Below are 6,601 nucleotides of genomic sequence, written 5' to 3' on the forward strand. Positions count from 1 at the left end.
CAGTAGTACAAACTTCTATTCTCTCAAACTCTCTCAATCTCAATGGCACCAAAAAGACAGCGAACTCAAGTAAGCAGCAGCACCACCGATTCTTCGAGTGTAGATGGTCTGAGGCCTAGACTTTTAACTCCTGAGGCTAAGGCGGAGTATGTGAGGCTGTTTTCGAAGCCTATAGCCACGGAGCATGGTTTTAAGCCATTGGGGAAGGATGGTAAGTTGTTGGAGATGATCTTGGAGATGATCTTGGAGATGGACTAGGTTGTTTACTGCGAGACACCCGTTGCCGTGCCCATGCATGTGGTGCATGAGTTTTATGTTAATGCTAAGGCAGATAAGAACGGGTTCACTGTGGTGAGGGGGACGACGGTGGACTACAGTGCTGAGATGATTCGTAGGGTGATTAAGCAGCCCGAGAAGAAGGAGGAGCAGGAGAACTGGAATGAGAAGACTCCGAAGGAGTTTAACTTGGATTTGATTGTTGCTACCATGTGTGTGCCTGAGACACATTGGAAGTTCAAGAAGGGCACATATGAGTATACCATATTTCCTTCCTTGTGCATGAACAAGTTTGCACATGCATGGAATTCTTCTATTTGTGCTAATATCATGCCATCTTCTCACGTGCATGAGATTACTGTGGAGCATGCGTTGTTGTTGTGGGGTATTTTATAGGGAGACTATGTGGATCTTGGGATGGTGATCTATCAGGGTATTCTGAGGTTCTTGCAAGGAAGTACTACGGGTTCGATACCCTATGCGTCTATTGTGACGAAGTTATGTGTGGCGATTGGCATTCATTGGCCGCACATGAGCAGTTGTAGCTCCCTAGTGCTCCGATTGATAGTTCGATGATGTTGAACATGACAGAGTGGTATGGTGGGAATCCCGATCCTAAGGGGCTTGGTTATTCTTATGATCATCTGCCCGGTGGAAGGCCAACGGATTAGACTTATGCTGGTGGGACTTTGCAGGCTCAGCGAGCAGCATGGAGAGCTCAGTTGGGAGAAGAGGCTGGTCCTTCGGGATCGCAGCAGCAGCAGCAGAAGGAGGAGGAAGCACAGGGCAGTATTGGTTTGAGTACGATACAGTATAGGCGTCTAGCTAGGAGGATGGATGCGATGCATGACATCCATAGCAGGTTTGCATATGACCTCACCCAGGCATTGGGGACTGCTTTCAGATCCAAAAGATTTGACATCCAGTGGCCAGTATTCGGTGAGGATTCCGTGTATCCGCCTCTAGACACTCCTGACACTCCACCCCTTGAGGGTGATGATCCTAGTTCTGATTAGGTATGCCTGATTCCTTGCTATTACCTTCACTGAGGACAGTGAATATTTTAAGTTTGGGGGTAGTGGTTAAGGATTTATGTGTTTAGTGTGAGTCACATGTAGTTTGCATATTCATGCTAGTTTAGTTCATATAGTTGCATGTTTGCCATGTAGTAGTTTTTATTATTTTAATAGTTTTTATGATAGTTTGTTCATATAGTTTCATGCATTTTCTTAATAACATGATCCCTTAGATGATTTTTCCGATTGATTTGTGATATTGATGATAGTGTAGTGATGTCGTATTTAGTGATATTAAGTCTTATCGAGTTGATTTGCATGCTAGAGACAATTGTATTTCACTAAGTCTTATAGGTTGCTTGAGGGCTAGATCATGGTTATGGTTTATTTGTTTGTCGAGGTTTAATCGCTTGTTTATATTTAGAATTTAGGATTTTCTCTTATTAATAAAATTACATGGATATTTAAAAAATTGGAGAAAATTGGATTTTATTGCTAGTTGTTATGGCTAGGTGTCAATGGCTAGTAGCCAGCTCATTTTATGTGAGTAGTCTAGGGTTGAACGAGATGGAGCGAAATGCACTCGTTCAGAAATTTGTGAAAAAAAAGAAAAAAATATATGTTTATGCATAATTGATCACGAGTGGGCTCTTTAATACTCGAGTTATTAAGTTCTTAGGGGACTTTGTGCCTAGTGACCTAAGGCTTTTTATAGTCTGGGATCCGTTAACCTAACGTTCGCTACATGGGTATTATTGTATAAGTCTTTTGTGGACCTCATTCATTGCACTATCAAATAAGCATATTTATGTTATTTTATGTTGTGAATAAAAGCATGAATCCGTGTAAATTCTAATATAAGAATTGAAGTGTTATAAGTTATTTTGAGTCTAGCTTTTATTCTATTTATAACCTTGTGATTGCTTTGATGAGTAGTGAGTCATGATTATTGATCTGGTTGCGATAGTATATCTGTAAGCATTTTCACACACGCACGTTTCTGGCTTGTAAGTTGGTTTGTGGGGTTTGATTGATCTTTGTGTGAATAACTGCATTTGCTGAGATGTTGCTTGTAGGTTGGTTTAGTTATTCTATGGGGATCGTTATATTCATATAGTTTGCATTCATGCATTTTTACTTCTTGTTCTTTGAGTCTATTTATGCTTGAGGACAAGCATTGATTCAAGTTTGGGGGTATGTTGAGTGGCATTTATGACACTTTATTACGCTCTGTAAAGCTTTGAATTGGTGTTTTGTACTCAAGTTGCTAGTGTTTTAACGTGTTTTGTAGTGTTTTTGCATTTCAGGCATTTACCAGATAACCAGGTGAATTAGCATGGTTTTACTGCTAATTTGGTGTTAGGATAATGTCCAGAATAAAAGCACATGAAAAGACCAACTCAAATCAGCAAGAAAGGAAGAAGTCAGGAAGTTTTTACAGAGAGACGGCGCGCCCGCGCCAAGAAGGCAGAATGTCAGCGTGCCCGCGCTGAAGCAGCGCGCGCCCGCGCCAGGTTGAGAAAAGAAAAATTTGTTTCTATTCTGATTTTGATCCAGAAGACTTCTACTTTGCCTGGGCTGCTATATAAACATAACTTATGCTCGTTTTTCATGAGAAGACGTACCAGAGCTTAAGGAGAAGGCGTAAGAAGACCGTAGAGCATAAATTATTAAAGGCAAAAAGGATCTAGTTTATTCTTATGATTCTTTATTTTAAGTTGTAACTTTGGATTCTAGTTTTCTTATTCGTGAACCTATACTCTTGTTTCGTACTTGGTTTTATTAAGTATAAAGACTACGTTTATTATACCATGCTTTCATCGGAACCCATGTTGATGATGAGTCTGATTATGGGCTAATCATTATCGTGGGATTCTAATGGATTTATTTATGGATTTTTTTAGTTAATTCGTTTCAATGCCTTAGTGTGTGGTGATTTTATGATAACCTAGTTTTGGTCGAGCTTATTCGTCTTATGAGCGTCGCAAACTTATAAGATAGTGTGTTAATCTTTAATGAAGTGAAAATGAATTTAAGGGTTTAGAGCTTGCCATGCTAGCATAGGTTCATATATGTTATATGCATGATTTGTAGGTAATTTTAACCATCTTACTTGCCCTATGTAATCACGAGAGATAACTTGTGCATTAAATAAGATGTCATCAAAAATACAATCACAAATTTGTCCAAGTATCTCTTAAATACTCTGTTCATCAAATCCATAAATGTTGTTGGTGCATTAGTTAAACCGAATGCAATTACGAGGAATTCATAATGTCCATATCTTGTACGAAAAGCAGTCTTGGGAATATCCTCGGCCTTGATCTTCAGTTGATGGTAACTTGATCTCAGGTCGATCTTAGAAAACCTTACGGCTCATTTTAGTTGATCAAATAAATCATCAATTCGTGGTAGAGGATATTTGTTGTTGATGGTCAATTTATTTAGTTCAAGATAATCAATACATAATCGCATACTGCCGTCTTTCTTTTTAACAAACAATATCGGTGCACTCCATGGAGATATGCTGGTTCTTATAATTCCTTTATCTAGAAGGTCTTGTAGTTACGTCGCTAACTCTTTCATTTCAACTGGTGTCATTCAATATAGAATTTTCGAAACTGGTTCCGTACCTGGCGCTAAATCAATAGTAAATTCGATTTCTCGATCTGGCAGTAATCCTGAAAGTTCATCTGAAAAGACATTAGGAAATTCACACACAACAGAAATATCTTCTATCCTCGGACTTTCCTTTTCAGTATCCAACACATAAGCTAAATAAATTTTATATCCTTGTCGTAACAACCGTTTAGTCTGCATTTTTGTCAGGAATTTCTTCCACTATTTCTCTCCCCTAAATATTACCGTTGCATTCCTTGCAGTTTGCAGTTTCACTTTCTTATTCACATAATCAATCTGAGCATTATTACAGGCTAACCAGTCCATTCCTAAAATAATATCAAACTCTCCTAACTTGAATGTTATCAAGTCAATTGAGAAATGATGTCCTGTTATTTTGATATTGCACTCGGGACATACTCAATTAAAAGGAACCTGGTCATCATTTGCTAATTTTATAATTAACGTCTCGCCTAACCGTTAAATTTCACAACATATCTTATTAATAAATTTTTTGAAAATAAAAGATCTTGTTGCTCCAGAATCAATCAATACTTTTGCTTTAACTGAATTCACAGAAAGTGTATCTGCAATCACACTTGGACTCTGCACAACTTCCTTCATAGTCATATTAAAAGTCCTTGCTCTAGACTGACTCTTTTGTGGTGGTGGAGGTAATGCCAATATTTTTGGAACACTGGCCGTCATCGTTGGTCCTCTACAATCCCTGGCAACATGCTCTTTCTTCCCACACTAGAAATAAGTAACATATATTCTGCTGGTTGGGCATTCGTTGGAGTAGTGCCCATTATGTTTACACTAAAGCAGGTCACATTTGCTTTGCTGCAGACGCCTGAATGCTTCAGACCACATGTCTTGCAGGATGGCACTGGTCGTCTGACAATTCCCAGTTGGTTCGGAGCTTGGAAACGATTACCTATTCTCTGATTGCCTTGTCTTGTTCTTTTAAAATTTATATTTATCCGGGTCTGAAATCCCGGCTTCCTGTTGGAACGGTTCTGAAAATTTCCTTGTCCTTTTTCTTTTTGGGACATCTCACTTTCCCCTTCAATAATCATGGCTTTCTAAACTACAGTCGTATATGTCGTCAGTTCGAATACTGCCACTCTGCTACGAATCCATGGATGCATCCCTGTTGGAATCTCTTAGCCCGTTTCTGATCAGTGTCAACCTGTTCCGGAATAAACCTAGCTAATTCTGTAAACTTGGTTTCATATTCAGTCACTGACATGTTCCCTTGCTTCAATTCCAAGGACTTGATTTCCATCTGGTTCTTCATAAAACGAGGAAAATGCTTCTCCAGAAACAATTCAGTGAACCTATCCCAAGTCATTATGCCTTCACCTTCTAGAGTTTTCTTGGATTCCCACCAATAATTAGCTTCTCCCTTTAGGAAATAACTAGAAAAATCAGTCTTTTGATCCTCTTCAACTCTTACTAATGCGAACGCTTTCTCCATTTCTTTCAACTAGGCCCTAGCCTTAGTAGGATCTGTTGTGCCTTCAAACTCTGGAGGCTTAACTGACTAAAACTGTTCAAAAGTAACAACATGTACCACTGGTGGCATTTATGGTTCCGTACGGGGTGGTTATTGTAACATTTACTGTTGAATTTGTTGTTGTTGCATGTGTTGTTGCATCATTACCATCTGTTGTTACATCAGATGGGACATTTGGTTCATGGTATCATTATTATGCCCCTCAGAGTTGTTGTTTGAGGTCTTAGTTCTAGTCTTTCTTTTTTATGCCAATTTTCTGATAATAAAATAAACAGTTCTTTTTAATAACTTTATTAAATAGTTGAAAGTGAGTAAATAAACAATTTAAATTGTATTAAAACAAAAAATTTAAACAATTTAGAATTTTAAACAAATCATTTGAAACAGTTTAAAATGTTAAGTAAATAAATTGAAAAACATCATTTTAAAGATTTCATTTATCTTTTCAAGAATAAAACAGAATTTATGGGAAGACTTTAAGCAGTAAAGTAAATGTAAATGTTGTAAAGACTGAAAATTTAAATAAATGAAAGAGAAAGTTGAAAAAGGTTTATGTTATATAACAGACACCAGCATCAGGTGTTAATGTTTGATACAAAATTCTAACATAGAGTCTATCATAACCGCTGCGGATACACATCAAAACTGGATACACACATACATATCTAGTCTGACTATACTATAGCTTCCTCTATCCACATATATCACATATAATATAACATCCATGTCTACTATCATATATCAGAACCCTGGCGGAATGCGGCCCAACTCCTGTCGAAGAGTCTCAATAACCGACTGAGCAAGATGAGTGGCTCTATGGAACTCTGCATAGGTGTGAGTCCCATCATGCACCAATGCATCCAACTCAAGAGAAGCACTGTAAACTGTCTGCTATAACCTCTGTCTCATCAGATAATCTGGCTGGAGTGCTGATAACGGTCATCTGTCTCTTTGATCGAATAATCCCATAATCTCCCTGTACTGGGATCTCCAATAATGGACATCCTCTCTCATGGTGCTGTACTCATGATACGGTACCATGTTCAGCTCTCTAACCTGACCAACCGACTCTTGGGACGGAACTATGGGTATCTCAGCAACACCCTGTTATGGCAACCCCAACTTTAACCATATATCATGCTCTCCCATCCCCTCAACCGGGGCCATCTAA

Source organism: Apium graveolens, chromosome 8 (assembly GCF_009905375.1).
Source record: "Apium graveolens cultivar Ventura chromosome 8, ASM990537v1, whole genome shotgun sequence".
Classification (NCBI taxonomy): Eukaryota; Viridiplantae; Streptophyta; class Magnoliopsida; order Apiales; family Apiaceae; genus Apium; species Apium graveolens.